Below are 16,600 nucleotides of genomic sequence, written 5' to 3' on the forward strand. Positions count from 1 at the left end.
GCACGTTTGCTGTGTGTTTGCCCATAAATGCAGTCGATCTTACTGCACGTTTGCTGTGTTTTTGCCCATAAACGCAGTCGATCTTACTGCACGTTTGCCATGCTTTTGCCCATAAACGCAGTCGATCTTACTGAACGTTTGCTGTGTTTTTGCCCATAAACGCAGTTGCTCTTACTGGACAGGTGCTGTGTTTTTGGCCATAAACGCAGTCGATCTTACTGGACAGGTGCTGTGTTTTTGGCCATAAACGCAGTCGATATTACTGCACGTTTGCTGTGTTTTTGCCCAAAAAACGCAGTTGTTCTTACTGGACAGGTGCTGTTTATTTCTGATTTTGGCTGTGCAGGCTATTAAAATGTCTGGAAGGACAACAAAGAAAGGCAGAGAGTCACGAGGGCAAGCAGGCTCTGCATCTAGAGGCAACGCTGGTGGTGGACACGGTGCATCCTCTTCAGGACGTGGCCGTCTGACACGCTCGTCATTGTTTTCGGGAGCTGGCCGTGTTGAGCCTCAACATGCAGAGAAATTAGTAGAGGGGATGACCAAGCCATCCTCATCCTCCTCATCCTCTCTCACCCAGGCTGAGCTTAGTTTATCTGGCAAAGCAGCTGCCAAGGCGTCCTCTTTCTTCTGCACAATGGCATCACACAATCCTTCCCTAGTCCCACCATGTCCTCCTGAGGAGTCCCCCGAACTGTTTCAACACAGTGTTCGGTACATGCTACATGAAGATGCGCAGCGTTTTGAAGGCTCCGATGACGGAACACAGATAGAGGAAGGCATTGATGTAAGCCCAGAGAGAGCAGGTGCCCGAGAGGGACAGCAATCTGTCAGTCATGTTCCCCCAGCTGCAGCATACTGCCAGATTTTCGACAGTGATGAGGAGGGAAGGGATGATGAGGTCACTGACTCTACCTGGGTGCCTGATAGGAGAGAGGAGGAGGAGGAGGAGGAGGAGGAGGAGGAAGAGGCACAGGCACATCTCCAAAGAGGCAGGATGCCCTCCAGGGGACAGCTTAAGGGCAGCACACCAACTGCATTACATCGCAGAGCTACGCCTGTGCAGGGCGCTGCTGCGTCTCAACGGTACTGCAAAAGTTCTTTGGTGTGGGCCTTTTTTGAGACATGTGCATCAGATCGCACCGTTGCTATTTGCAACATATGTCTCAAGCGTATCTCGCGTGGCCAAAACATCACCTGCTTGGGCACCACATGCTTGACCAGACATATGTCGACCTGCCATTTAGTTTGTTGGCAAGCATACCAGAAAGACCCACATCAAAGAACAAAGTGGACCTTCCCTTGCCCCTCATCAGCTGGGAGCTCCAACCCCACAAGACCCTCAGTCCCCTCTGAAGCCTGCACTGATAGGACTGAAGGTGTAGAAATAGGTGTGTCACAACCTAGTAGTACATGCGGAAAAACTTCTGGTGGTAGCAGACAAATTTCCTTGCCCCAGCTGCTGCAGCGTCGAAAGAAGTACTCTCCCAGCCATCCACATGCCCAGCGGTTGAATGCTAGCTTAGCGAAATTGCTAGCACTTTAACTGCTACCTTTTCAGTTGGTAGATTCTGCCCCCTTCCGTGAGTTTGTGGAATGTGCGGTACCTCAGTGGCAAGTACCCAAACGCCACTTTTTCTCACGGAAGGCGATTCCCGCTCTCTACCGGCATGTGGAAGGCAATGTCAGGGCGGTCAGTGGTAAGGTGCATCTTACCGCTGACTCATGGTTCAGCAGGCATGGACAGGGACGTTACCTCTCTTTCACGTCGCATTGGGTGACTCTGCTGGCAGCTGTGAAGGATGCAGGGCAAGGTACAGTAGTGTTGGGGGTTGTTCCGCCACCACGCCTCCAAAACACTACTACTGGTTGTGACACACCTCTCTCCTCCACCCCCTCCTATTCTTATTCCTCTGTTGCCTCTTCCTGCGCTGATGTTTCCTCTGAACCAGCCGTGCTCCGTAGGCGTACAAGGGCTACGCAGGAATGCAGGCCAAGAGATGCCATGCAGTGCTAGAGCTGGTGTGCTTGGGAGACAGGAACCACACTGGGGCAGAGGTTCTGTCAGCTCTACAGGGGCAGGCTCAGAGGTAGTTGACGCCAAGCCAGCTTAAGCCAGGAATGGTGGTTAGCGACAATGGCACCAACCTCCTCTCTGCCCTGCGACAGGGAAAACTGACCCATGTGCCCTGTTTTGCTAATGTTCTCAATTTGGTGGTGCAGCGGTTCTTGGGCAGGTACCCAGGCTTACAGGATGTCCTGAAGCAGGCCAGGAAAGTCTGTGTGCATTTCCGAAGGTCCTACAATGCCACTGCTTGGCTGACAGACCTCCAAAGGGAATACAACCTGCCCAAGAACCGCCTAATCTGTGACATGCCCACCAGATGGAACTCTACATTGGCCATGATGCAGCGGCTGTACACGCAGCAGAGGGCCATCAATAAGTACCTGTGCCAATATGGCAGCAGAACTGGGTCAGGGGAACTTGTTTTTTTTCCCCATGCCAGTGGGCCTTGATCAGGGATGCATGCACTGTCCTGTCACCATTTGAGGAGGCCATGAGGATGGTGAGCAGTGACAGTGCATGCATCAGTGAGACTGCCCCTCTAATTCACCTGTTGGAGCACACTCTACGTGGAATAATGGACAGGGCCCTTGAGGCAGAACAGAGGAAAGAAGAGGAGGACTTCCTTACCTCTCAAGGCCCCCTTTATCCAGACAGTGGTCCTGCATGCCTGCCTACCACACAGGAAGAGGACGAGGAGGATGAGGTGGAGGAGGAGGAGGATTGTATCAACAGCATGGAGGTGGAGCCTAGCACTCAGCAGCAGCAGTCTTCAAGGGATCACTTACAGTCCCAAGGAACCCGTGGACTTTTACGTGGCTAGGATGAGGTGGCTGCAGATCCTGTCGTCCTCAGTGACCCAGAGGACTGTGCCCCGAATGCCTCAGCAAACCTACGCTGCATGGCCTCCCTGATCCTGCAAAGCCTGCGTAAGGATCCCAGTGTTTGTGGTATCAAGGAGAGGGATCATTACTGGCTGGAAACTCTCCTTGATCCACGTTACAAGAGTAAGGTTGCGGAGCTTATCTTGCCGTCGCAGAGGGAGATGAAGATGAAACATCTTCACTTGCATAAGGCTCTGTGCAACGCGTTCCCAGAACCTGGGGGACTACCAAATCCTGTTCCTGGACAACGTGTTTCTGAAGCTTCGGTGAGTCACAGAAGGAGCGGTGGAGAAGGTGGCCGTCTGACCGATGCGTTCAGACAATTTTTTAGTCCGCAGCCCCAAGGTATGACCGGTTCCAGCAACTTTGCCAGCGTTTGATTTACATGGTACGTGAATACCTAGGGGCAAGATCAGACTTGGACACCTTCCCCACCAAAAATCCTCTGGCATACTGGGTCTTGAGGATGGATCACTGGCCAGAGCTTGCACAGTACGCTATTGAGCAACTGGCTTGCCCTGCACCCAGCGTTCTTTCAGAACGCACATTCAGTGCTGCTGGAGGCTTTGTGACCGATCACAGGGTGCGCCTCTCCACCGACTCCGTTGATCGACTGACCTTTATAAAAATGAATCAGGCTTGGATCAACAACAGCTACCAAGCACCTGATGCAGATGTAACTGAATAATTTTTTTTACATGACAGATCCCTTGGAGACTGCCTATGCTGATGCTGAGTGACTGTCCTGTTATGCTGCTGACTGAATATCCTTTTCCTCCTCACTGATCTTGCTGATAGCTAGTAAGAACATTTTTGTTTCTGGGCTCCGCCACCAGTGCCTAGGGCCCAATTTTTCTGCCCCTGTTTAACAGGGGCGTCTAATAACAATTTGTAATGCAATACTTTGCATGTGGCTCTTTTCTGCGCTCCAATTACAGTATCTCAGGGGTTGCAGTGTTGTGTTGTGCCTAAGGCCCAATGTTTCTGCCCCTGTCTAACAATTTTTAATGCAATACTTTGCATGTGGCTCTTTGCTGAGCTCCAATTACAGTATCTGTGAGGGGTTGCAGTGTTGTGACACCGCCTCCAGTGCCTAAGGCCCAATTTTTCTGCCCCTGTTCTAGTAATTTTCTTGGTTTGATTCTTTTCTAATTTGAGTTCATTCTAGCTTTCTCCTACGTTATCATAGTGTCATGTTTATTTTTCTTTACTAAATACTCATCATTGTCAATGTAAACACCACACATCTAGATTTGTTCTTTTAGGCAGCATTGATATAATAAGAAGCCAGACATTGTTGAGTATCCAAAAATATTTATTGTATCACACTTAAAATGTGTCATTTTTATTTTTTCCAAAAATATCTTAATATAAATTCTTAAATTTTTTTTTTGGTCAAGAAATATTTTTTTGATTTTAAATATTTTTCTACATCTATTTAAATCCCTCCCCAGCACATCTATAAGATTCTTCATTTTTTTTGTTCCGCTTTTTATTTATAATATTCTCGAGGGCGAGGTTTGTTTCCTCTATTTCTGCCATGCAGGAATTTATCTCCCTAATTAGGACGTGGGCACTGTAGGTGTCCACTCTGCCCCCAACAGCTCTGACACCTCCTGAAATTTTGAAAAAAAAACATGTATTAAAATTATGCAGGCCTACATGTATTACCTGAAGCTGTGCTGTATGACACTGACCTGAATGCATTTTGCATTTTGCAATTCCTGCACATTCGTCGAGGGTGGGGCTTGGCTCTTTGTGGGGTTGGTCAGCTCCACTGATGCAGCTTCATTGCGCCCTATGAGATTGTAAAAAAAGGGATACATAAATCAAAAAGATTAGAGGCCTGAAAGAGGAATATCAATCATTATTTTTAAAAAGTGTGGTACAATTGTCTGTTTTTACAATCCTTCTAAGCTTAACCCAGGATTTTATCCATTACCAAAGCTGCTGCATTTCTCTATATTTGGCCAAGTTTCCTACATGGAAAAACAACAAGGATACACTGGATCACCTCTGTGTGACACCCTAACTAGGTTGTTCTTGTGACCAACACTCAGTGCCGATCCTGACCTCCCTGGGGCCAGAAGAAAAATGACATAGCACATTAAAAATGAGAAGCGGGGGGCGCTGACGACAGTGACATGTCACATTAAAGAAAGTTGAGAAGTGGGGGGAGGGGGTGTTCTGCTGTCGGAAATGACATCTTACATTAAATTGAGAAGCAAGGGGTGCTGACTTCTTGCCTCTTCTCCCATGCAGCCAGCGAGTTGAGAAGCGGGGTGAGGGGGCGAAAATGACTTCTTACCAGATGGGGCCTCTAGTTATTTGGGGGGCCCTTTGCAGCTTTGCGGGGCCCTAAGCGGCTTGCATAGTGAGCTTATAGGGCGGATCGGCCATGCCAACCATTGTGCTACTGAGTCCATATGTGTAACCAACTGCTGTGCTGAGCATACTCTCCTTTTACTGTATATTGACTTAAGTTGGATTATTTAAATCTAGTTAATAACACATCTACATTAAATAAAAAATTGGTCTCACATAAAAAGATCTTAAATAGAATTACCAACCAATTATTATGCCCACAAACATGAACCTTGAAACATCTATTCTTGAACTGTATATATACACAACCTGAAATAAAAAGCACATGCCACAAAATAATAAAAACAAATACTCAGAGTACACATGAAAATTACTTACGTCTTTTGAGGACTCTTCGAATTGTCTCCAGCTGCTCCGGGTCTCTTCTTTTCAAGTCTGACCACCTCTTCCTCAACTGATCCCTTGACCTCTGCACCCCGAATTTCTCATGGAGAGTCCTCCGTACCTTCTCCATGATCTGGCCCTTTAGCTTCTTGGGTTTCTTGTAAGGCCCTATTAGACAATCATAGTCCTCCTCTTCAACAATGGCAACCATCTCCACCATCTCATCAATGGTCATTCTGGTGGCTTGTTTCATGCTCCTGCTCCTGGTGTTTGCCTGGCCTCTCTCCTTAATTGTGGTTGCAGCTTCCTGCCTCTCCTGAGTCTCCTCCATTATGTCTTCTTCAGTGAAGTGTATTGACCGACCGAAAAGGGGCGTGCCAATTACTAGAACGATCGTCATAGGCGGGCATACGTGTGGAGCTTCCCGCATGCGCAGTGTATAAAGGGATATTGCGTGAGTTAGAACGTCGTTCGCAGGCGGTAGAAAACGCCGGGAAAGCGATCGTGCAGTACGACGATACGAAACTTGATTTTTGGACTTTATGATCAGTGGATGAGTTTGTGGGTTAGATATGGGGAGAAGGCTAATGCCGCGTACACACCATCACTTTAAGTGATGAAAAAAAATGACGTTTTTAAAAACGTCACTTTAATTGACTGTGTGTGGGGGAAAACGTTGTTTTATGTCTTGTAAAAAACGACCAAAAAAAATTGAAGCATGCTTCAATTTTATGTGTCGTTTTTCAAAAGTGCACTTTTTACTTCACAGAAATTGACCGTGTGTAGCAAAAAACTTCGTTTTCTAAGACGTTTTTTCATCCACGCATGCCCAGAAGCAAGCTTCAATGGTAAAACGTGGTGGAACGTAACCTCATTTTGCAAGATCATTGTGAGAAAACGATGGTGTGTAGGCAACTTCGTCTTTGAAAATTGAAGTTTCAAAAACGTCATTTTTTACTTCACAGAAAGTGTTGTTTTTTTTCATCACATAAAGTGATGGTGTGTACGTGGCATAAGGCTTGACTGAATTTGAACGTTCGAGTCCCATAGACTTCAAAGGGGTTCTAAATGTTCGTGTGAACGGTCGGTCTGTTCGAACGTTCTGGTGCGAACCGAACCCGGGTATGTTCGGCTCATCCCTATTCCTGGGATAGCTGTGTCATATCTCTCAGGAGTCCTTGTGAATCGCCTACTGCCAAAATCTCACTTTATTTGCATTACTGCGCATGCTGGAGATCGGGAGGTGCATGTTGGCCAGAAATCTTGGAAATTAAGACAGGAGGGCTTCAGATGCCCACGGCTAAAATGGAACCTGCCTGCTTCCGAGATCTGTACGTAATAAACAGTTTTTAACCGATTGCCGACCAGCTCACGCAGATATACTGCGGCAGGTCGGCAGCGGTGCAGGAATTACCGTACCTGTATGGAGGCTCGCGCAGGAGCGGGCGGGTACGTGCTACTGCATGCATGCTCTCAATCCTGCTGTATGCTACGGGAGCATGCCTACGGGTCGGGTGGACTCGATGTCCACCGGTGACCCGCAATTGCGGTGAGGAAAGGCAGAATGAGGAACTTGTAAACAAGGTGATTCCCAGTTCTGCCAGATGACATGTCAGAGATCTACTGTTCCCAGTGATCGGGAACAGTGATCGCTGTCATGTCCCTGGCAGCCCACCCCCTACAGTAGTTAGAACACACCTAGGGAAGTAACCCCTTGATCGCCCCTAGTGTTAACCCCTCCCCTGCCAGTGTACATTTATCAGTGCATTTTTATAGCATTGATCAATGTTATAATGTCACTGGTCCCCAAAAAGTGTAATTTGGGGTCAGATTTGTCTGTCGCAATGTCGCAATCCGGCTAAAAATCACAGATCACCACCATTACTAGTAAAAGCAATAAAAAGTCCTTAAATCTATCCCATAGTTTACGACGCAATAACTTTTGTGCAAACCACTAGATATATGCCTATGTCGAATTATTTTTACCAAAAATATGTAGAAGAAGATATATATCGGCCTAAACCGATGAATAAATGTGTTTTTTCTTTCTTTATGTTTGGTTATGTACTGTATTATAGCAAAAAAAAGTAAAAAAATAATTGGTTCAAAATTGTTGCTCTTTGATTGTTTATAGCGCAAAAAATTAAAACTGCAGAGGTGATAAAATACCACCAAAGAAAAGCTCTATTTGTGGGAAAAAAAAGAAGGTAAATTTTATTTGGGTACAACGTTGCACGGCCGCGCAATTGACAGGTAAAATGATGCAGGGCCTGGTCATTAAGGGGGCAAATCCTTCCATTGCTGAAGTGATTAAAGAAATTAAAAGTGCAACACATATGATATGTTGTAAATGTTCATGTACATGTTTAAAGAAATTACAGACCAGTATTAAAAAAAAGTGTTTGGGGGACTGGAAGTTTACTTTAAGTAATTGAAGAAGAACTTCTCTTTAAATGGGAAGTTCTGCTCCCCCCACCCTTCCCCCATCACTTTTAGAACCTTTTTTATTTTTTGCTATGAAATTATTACTCCCACTTCTACTCAGAATGGAAGTTCGCCATCCTGGGACACATAACATATCCCTGGAGACTGCAGGACTATTCAGAAAGTGCAGAAAGTATTGCGTTTGCAGAGTTGGTAGCCAGCTGTGAAGCACCTGGAAGTCACAGCCGGCTTCCCACATCCAAGATGGTGGCCCCAGGGACCTGAAGACCAGAGAAGAACCAGACCAAACAGCACTGGATCCCTGAACTGGTAAGTGCTTGTATGGTAAGTGCTGGTATGTTTTTTTTTTTAAAGTCAGCAGCTACAGTATTTGTAGCTACTGACTTTTATTTTAGATACAAGGTCTTTATTTTAATGATTTTTCATTATTCTTTAAAATCCTACCAGGCTACACTTTTGTTTTGGCTGCACATGGACTAGGCATATGTCTTAATGAAGAGAAAACTTCCGCTACCAAAACCTGGAAGACTTCTTCTGTGTAACACAAGTGACAGGCAAAAACCTTGCAAGCATGGATAGCATTTTGTTTTCACCATAAAAAAAGAATAATCATTGCCCTCTTACAATGTGAGTGGTTCATTTTTGCCCTTAGGGAATCCTTACACTGTCTGATTTTTGCACAGTTGTCTCCAGTAAAATGTGAGACAGCCTAGGTTTGAATTGAACAGGGCATCTAAAATATAACACCTAAATATAGTATTTCAACTAAAGTGTTTTAACTGTTTTACCTTTGGTTGTTTAGTAAGCAAATTACAAAAATATATACAGAACCTACAGTAAATCAGGAAGAACAACACAAAACACACTAAAACACGGTACTCGCATTGCTATTTCATTTTATATTCATTATCTTTTACAGATTTTCCTTCAAGCTATATGTGTTTATTAAATTTATTGTGTTTTTTACTCTTAATTTCATCTCTGCTTAATCATTATGTCCATATGCATATTTTCACTGTAGGGCAAAAAAATGGTTTCATGTAGAAAACGTTTTCTGTTCTTTTGCTTGTGTCAGATGTATTTTTCTCTTCCATATTTCTTTTAAATTCCCTTATTTAAATCCACAAGCACAGGCACAAAATAAAACTCTAAGCCCATTAATGTATTTCAGAAGTAACAATCATGGCTTTTTATGGATCCCATCAATCATTTCAAAATTACTTAGAAGTCAAAAGAAAATAAACAGCATCATTTATGTAAAATAGTGTAAAAAAAGATTTAAGTCATAGAGAAAACATGGTTTTCTTTAACTGCTCTATGAAACAGATTTGGTGGATTAAAAATGGGGATAAAACTAGCTTGATTTGAAAAATTCTGCCTTCCTTTAAAATTTATGGTAGCTTTCAAAATACATTAAGCAACTACTGCAATGGTAGAAACATTAGAAGCATTACATGCTACAACAGATGATAGAAAGTGTCAGCGCCTATAGTCTGCACTTTCAATAACAAGGCTCACGGATACAGTATGTGCAACATATAATACTGCACGTTATACATGTCTGCCCACTTGTTCTGCTTTACTGTGACTAGAAATTAGCCGAACACCCCCCAGTTCAGTTCGTATCCAGAACATGCGAACGAACCGAAAGTTCACGTGAACATTCGACCACCGTTAAAGTCTATGGGTCTCGAACGTGAGAAATCAAAAGTGCGAATTTTAAAGGTTAATATGCAAGTTATTGTCCTAAAAAGGGTTTGGGGACCTGGATGCTGCCCCAAGGGACATGTTTTAATGCTAAAAAAAAAGTAAAAAAAACTGAAGTTTTTTCGGGAGCAGTGATTTTAATGATGCTTTAAGTGAAAAAATAAAAGTGAACTATTCCTTTAAATATCGTACCTGGGGGGTGCCTATAGTATGCCTGTGAAGTGGTGCATGTTTCCCGTGTTTAGAAAAGTCCTTGCACAAAATAGAATTTCTAAAGGAAAAAAAGTCATTTAAAACTGCTTGCGGCTGTAATGTAATGTTGGGTCCCGGCAATATAGATGAAAATAATTTAGAAAAACGGCATGTGTACCCCCCCCAGCCCATTATCAGGCCCTTTGGGCCTTGTATGGATATTAAGGGGAACCCCGCACCCAAATTAAAAAAAGAAAAGGCGTGGGGCCCCCAGGTCCTATATACTCTGAATAGCAGTATACAGGCGGTCTCAAGAAAGACAGGGACTGTAGGTTTATTCTTAAGTTGAATCTGTTTGTTATTTGGAACAGGTACATTTTGTAAGTGTAGCTCCATCAAAACAATCTATTTTTAAGCTTTTTGGATATCATAGGGAAAGGTTATCATCATCCCTGTAACATTTGTTTTGCTGTCTGTGCCCCTGTTCAGAAGATTTCACCTCACTTTCTGTCCCAATGACAATTGGATTTAGAACATTTGGGATTCTTAGGGAAACAAGGATTTGTGATAAAGCATCAGTGGAGACACGTTTTTCCAATATTAACTCTTACAGGAGAGAATTTCCCTTCACAGGGGTAGATTTCTTCTCACTTCCTGTTGTCTCCCTCCGTTTGTAAATAAGGATATTTAAAAGTAGGGGACAGATTTTATATACTATACGGCCTGCCCTATATACTCTGCAGAAAATTGGGCCTTAGGTGTTGGTGGTACCAGAACACTGTAAGCCCTCACAGTTACTCTTGGTGGGCGCAGGAACGGGCCCTGCTGTGAAATATTAGATCAAAAATTGTAATTACACGCCCCTGTTAAACAAGGGCAGAAAAATTGGGCTTTAAGCACTGGTGCCACAACACTGTAACCCCTCACAGACACTTTAGTTGAGCGCAGGAATGAGCCCTGCTGCAAAATATTACAGCAAAAATTTAAATTATTCTCCCCTATTAAACAGAGGCAGAAAAATTGGGCTTTAGGCACTGGTGCTGGTGCCACAACACTGCAACCCCTCATAGATACTCTAGTTGAGCTCAGGAACAAGCTCTGCTGCAAAATATTACAGCACAAAATTGTAATTACACGCCCCTGTTGAACAGGGGCAGAAAAATTGGGCTTTAGGCACTGGTGCTGGTGCCCAGAACCAAACATGTTCTTAAAAGCTATCAACATTGAGGAGGAATAGTATAGTCACTCAGAATAACAGGATAGTCACTCAGCATCAGCATAGGCAGTCTTCAAGGGATCTCATTCATAAAAAAAATTAATTGGTTACATCAGCATCAGGTGCTTGGTAGCTGGTGATCCAAGCAGGGCCGATCCTAGGGTCACAGAAGCCTGGGTACAGAAATATTTCTGACGCCCCCACATGGGCGTGGTCATCTTTCTAACTCCTCCCCTTTACAAATGTTTCTATGGCTATGACTTAAACATAGAGACCTCGATTCACGGAACACCTACGCCAACGTATCTACAGATACGCCGCGTAAGTGTAAATGTGCGCCGTCGTATCTATGCGCCGTGCCCATAGAACTAGATACGCCTGAAATTAGGTTTCATCCGACCGACGTAAGTTTCCTACGCCGTCGTATCATGGGCGCATATTTACGCTGGCCGCAAGGGGCGCTTCCATTGATTTCCGAATGGAATATGCAAATGAGGAAGATATGCCGATTCACGAACGTACTTGGGCCCGGCACATTCATATACGCGGTTTATGTAAGTCGTATGTCCGGTGTAAAGTTAAGCCTCATAAAGCAAGGGTAAGTCATGTTAAGGTATGGACCAGGGAACAGCCGTCGGATTTTACGTCGTTTACGTAGTAGTACGTGAATAGGGCTGGGCGTAGGTTACGTCACGTCGTAGGCAGTGATTCAACGTATCTTATGGAGTATTTTAGATGTGGTTCTGAGCATGCGCACTGGGATGCGTCCACGGTACGGCGCATGCGCTGTTCGTTCGGCCCATCATTTGCATGGGGTCACGCTTCATTTAAATGAATCACGCCCACCTTCCAGCTACTTTTAATTAGGCGGGCTTACGCCAAATAATTTACGTTACGCTGGCGCAACGTAGGGAGCAAGTGCTTTGTGAATACTCTGCTTGCCTCTCTGTGTTACGTCGGCCTAGCGCATATGAGATGCGCTACGCCGGCAGGACGATGCGCCGATCTACCTGAATCCAGCCCAGAGATGCTCCCCTAAGAAGTCTTCATTAGTGTCCCCCATCAGAGTCCCCCCCAGCAGGTGTCCCCCATCAGAGCCCCCCAGCAGGTGTCCCCCATCAGAGCCCCCCCAGCAGGTGTCCCCCATCAGAGCCCTCCACAGCAGGTGTCCCCCATCAGAGCCCCCCACATCAGGTGTCCCCATAGATCAGTACTTGTTCAATAGATCCATGTAGCTTGGGCGTGCTGGGAGCAAAGGCACATTACAGGGGGGCGGGACATACGTGGCATCTTTGGTTACTTGGAGGGTGGCACTCGGAGAGCATTTCTGGGAATGCACGGGATGATTGGCAGCAGCTCTGGCCAACCCAGAAGCCTCTCATCACACCGCCTATGGGGAAAGAGCCGACACATGCAGAGGGGGTGGGGCAGACAGGAGACTGCTCCATATACACCGGACAGAATTAAACGTGTTCCGGTACTAGGCTCCGCTGTTGTACCCAGCCCGGATTCCGGGATGTTGGGAAGTATGCGCTCTTGTCAGTTGCCAGCGGAGAGAGAAAGCGGGATGGGGAACCACAGCACCTGCTACATGCGCTCTAAATCTAAAAACAGACAAGGAGGAGGGAGGGGAGCACTTTGGAGCTTCGGTGCCCACACCTCTGCGGCACCTGGGTGCGGAGCACCCTGTGCACCCTGCCTAGGATCTGCCCTGGATCCAAGACTGATCAGTTTTTATGACGGTGAGCCGATCAACCGATTTTGTGAACAGGCACACTCTGTGATCAGTTACAAAGCCTCCAGCAGCGTTCCAAAACAACACTGGATGCAGGATAGGCTTTTCGGTTGGAAAGGTCTCCAAGTCTGATCTTGACCCTAGGTATTCCTGCACCATGTAAATCAGACCCTGGCAATGGTTGCTGAAACCGATCAGACCTTGAGACTGCGGACTAAAAAATTGTCTGAACGCATCGGTCAGATGGCCACCTTCTCCACCGCTCCTTCTGTGACTGACCGAAGCCTCAGCAAACACATTGTCCAGGAGGACCAGGAAATTGTAACCTCCTAGGCTCTGGAAATGCATTGCACAAACCTTTCTGCAAGGCCTTCTGAAGATAAGTTCTGCAACCTTACCCTTGTAACGTGGATCAAGAAGGGTTGTCAGCCAGTAGTGATCCCTCTCCTTGATCACACAAATCTGAGGGTCCTTTCGCAGGCTTTGCAGGATCAGGGAGGCCATTCAGCATAGGTTTGCTGAGGCATTCAATCCAGAGTACTCTGGGTCACTAAGGGTAACATGATCTGCAGCCACCTCCTCCCAGCCACATGCAAGTCCTTGGGTTTCTGGGGACTGTAAACGATCCCTTGAAGACTGCTGCTGATGAATGCTAGGCTCCACCTCCATACTGACACAATCCTCCTCCCCCTCCTCTTCCTGTGTGAGCGGTGGGTCCACAGGAATACTGTCTGGATAAAGGGACCTTGAGACGTAAGGAAGTCTTACTCATCCTCCTCTTCCTCCCTCTGTTCTGCCTCAAGTGCCCTGTCCATTATTCCATGCAGCGTGTGCTCCAACAGGAAGACAAGAGGGCCAGTATCACTGATGCATGCACTGTCACTGCTCACCATCCTTGTGGCCTCCTCAAATGGTGACAGGACAATGCATGCGTCCTTGATCATGACCCACTGGTGTGGCAAAAAAAGCCAAGCTCCCCTGACCCTGTCCTGGTGCCATACTCGCACAGGTACTCATTGATGGCCCTCTGCTGTGTGTACAGTCGCTGCAGCATTGCCAACGTTGAGTTCCACCTGGTGGGCATGTCACAGATTAGTCAGTTCTTGGGAAGGTTGCATTCCTTTTGAAGGTAAGCCAGCCGAGCACTGGCATTAAATGACTGGCAGAAATGCCCACAGACTTTTCTGGCCTGCCTCAGGACATCCTGTAAGCTCAGGTGCCTGCACAAGAACCGCTGCACCAAATTAAGGATGTTAGCAAAATAGGGAACATGGGTCAAGTGTCCCTGTTGGAGGCCGGAGAGGAGGTTGGTGCCATTGTTGCAAACCACCATTCCTGTCTGTAGCTGGCATGGCATCAACCACCTCTGAGCCTGCCCCTGCAGAGCTGACAGAATCTCTGTCTCAGTGTGGCTCCTGACACCTAAGCAGACCAACTTAAGCAACGCATGGCATCTTTTTGCCTGAGTGTTTGCGTAGCCCCTAGAATGCCTATGGAGCACCGCTGACTTCGAGGACAAATCAGAACAGGAAGAGGCCATAGAGGAAGAAGAGGAGGGGGTGGAGGAGAGAGGTGGGGCAAAATCACCACTACCAGAATTTTGGAGGCGTGGTGGCGGTACAAGCTCCAACAATACTGCACCCTGTCCTGCATCCTTCCCAGCTGTTAGCAGGGTTACCCAGTGCGCTGTGAAAGAAAGGTAACGCCCCTGTCCATGCCCGCTAGACCATAAATCAGCGGTAATATGCACCTTACCGCTGACCACCCTGTCCAACGAGGCCAAGACATTGTCTTCCACATGTCGTTAGAGAGTCGGAATGGCTTTCCGAGAAAAAATGGCGTTTGGGAACCTGCCACTGAGGTACCGCACATTTCACAAATTCTCGAAAGAGGGGCAGAGTCTACCATCTGAAAAGGCAGCAGTTGGGGTGCTAGCAATTTAGCCAAACTAGCATTCAGGCGCTGAACATGTGAATGGCTGGGACCAAATTTATTCCAACAGTTTAGCAACTGGGGTAGGGAAATTTGCCTGCTACAATCAGATTTAGGTGTAACGCTAGCAGATTGCTCGCAAGTGCTTGGGACACCTAATTCTACACCTTTATTCCTCTCGGTGCAGGTCTCTGAGAGGACTGAAGGTATAGTGGGGTTGGAGATCCCAGCTGATGGGGAGCAGAGAGGTCCACCTTGTGGGTCTTTTCAGAACTGTTGCCAACGGACTGCGTGGGAGGTCGACATATGTCTGGTCAAGCATGTGGTGCCCAAGCATTCGCTCATTTGGCCACGCTTGGTATGCTTCAGACATATTTTGCAAACAGCACGGCCAGCTGCCAAAAAAAAGGCCAAGCGTGCCCACGGCCATGTGCTGAGGATGCACCGGGTCAATGACCAGCACTGTTGGCTGTAGATACAGAGCCTGCTTGCCCTCTTTTAGTGGCCTGTGAGCATCTGCCTATCCTTGGTGGCCTTCCAGACATACTGTACAATTAGATTAGCAAAACAACACCTGAAGTTTACTAAAAAAAGTACACCAGGAATGGCCTGCAGTCAGGTATAGGCTTGGCTGGACTAGAATGAAGTGGATATATATGTAGGAGACTGTATATATATTTTATGCACTGCAGCTCATTGAGTCACCTGCCTGCCTGCCTGAAACTGTCTTTGAACATGCACTCCAGGAATGGCCTAAAGGTATAAGCTTGGCAAGACTATTTCTATACAAGCCGGTATACATATTTTATGTACTGCAGCTCACTGAGTTACCTGCCTGCCTCCCGGAAAGTGTCTTTGAACACACACTCCAGGAATGGCCTACAGTCTTGGCTGGAGGCTAGAATGGCTTGGCTGGACTAAAATGCAGTGGATATATATGTAGGAGACTGTATATATATATTTTATGCACTGCGGCTCACTGAGTCACCTGCCTGCCTGTCTTTAAACACGCACTCCAGGAATGGCCTACAGTCAGGTATAGGCTTGGCTTGGCTAGACTATATATATATACACACACAAGCCTGTATATATATTTTATGCACTGCAGCTCACTGAGTCGCCTGCCTGAAAGTGTCTTTGAACATGCACTTCAGGAATGGCCAATAGTCAGGTAAAGGCTTGGCTGGAATAGAATGTAGTGGATATATATTTTATACACTACAGCTCACTGAGTCGCCTGCCTCAAAGTGTCTTTGAACCAGTGGTGGCTGGGGGGGGGGGGCGCAAAGCAGAACTGGCCACCTTCACTCGCTCTCCCCCCCAAGGCAGGCTCTTGCACTACATAGTAGTTGGCAAATCTATAGGACATTGCACAGACTGTATTGTGTATGGTCTGATGAAAAAGGGGATTGGACAGAGTATGGTCAGCTTAAAGCGGGGGTTTACCCAAAAATACATTTTTAACATTACAGTTGTCCTAATGACAATCGGCTGTTTTTTTTGTGTACATACCGTATTTCACCGCCGCTTCCGGGTATGTCTTCTGCGGGACTGGGCATTCCTATCTGATTAACAGGCTTCCGACCGTCGCATACAGCGCATCACGAGTTGCCAAAAGAAGCCGAACGTCAGTGCGGCTCTATACGGCGCCTTGGTCTGTACTGTATATATATATATATATATATACAAGCTTGTATATATATACTGTATATTAA

The sequence above is a fragment of the Rana temporaria genome, chromosome 11 (genome assembly GCF_905171775.1).
Source record: "Rana temporaria chromosome 11, aRanTem1.1, whole genome shotgun sequence".
Lineage (NCBI taxonomy): Eukaryota > Metazoa > Chordata > Amphibia > Anura > Ranidae > Rana > Rana temporaria.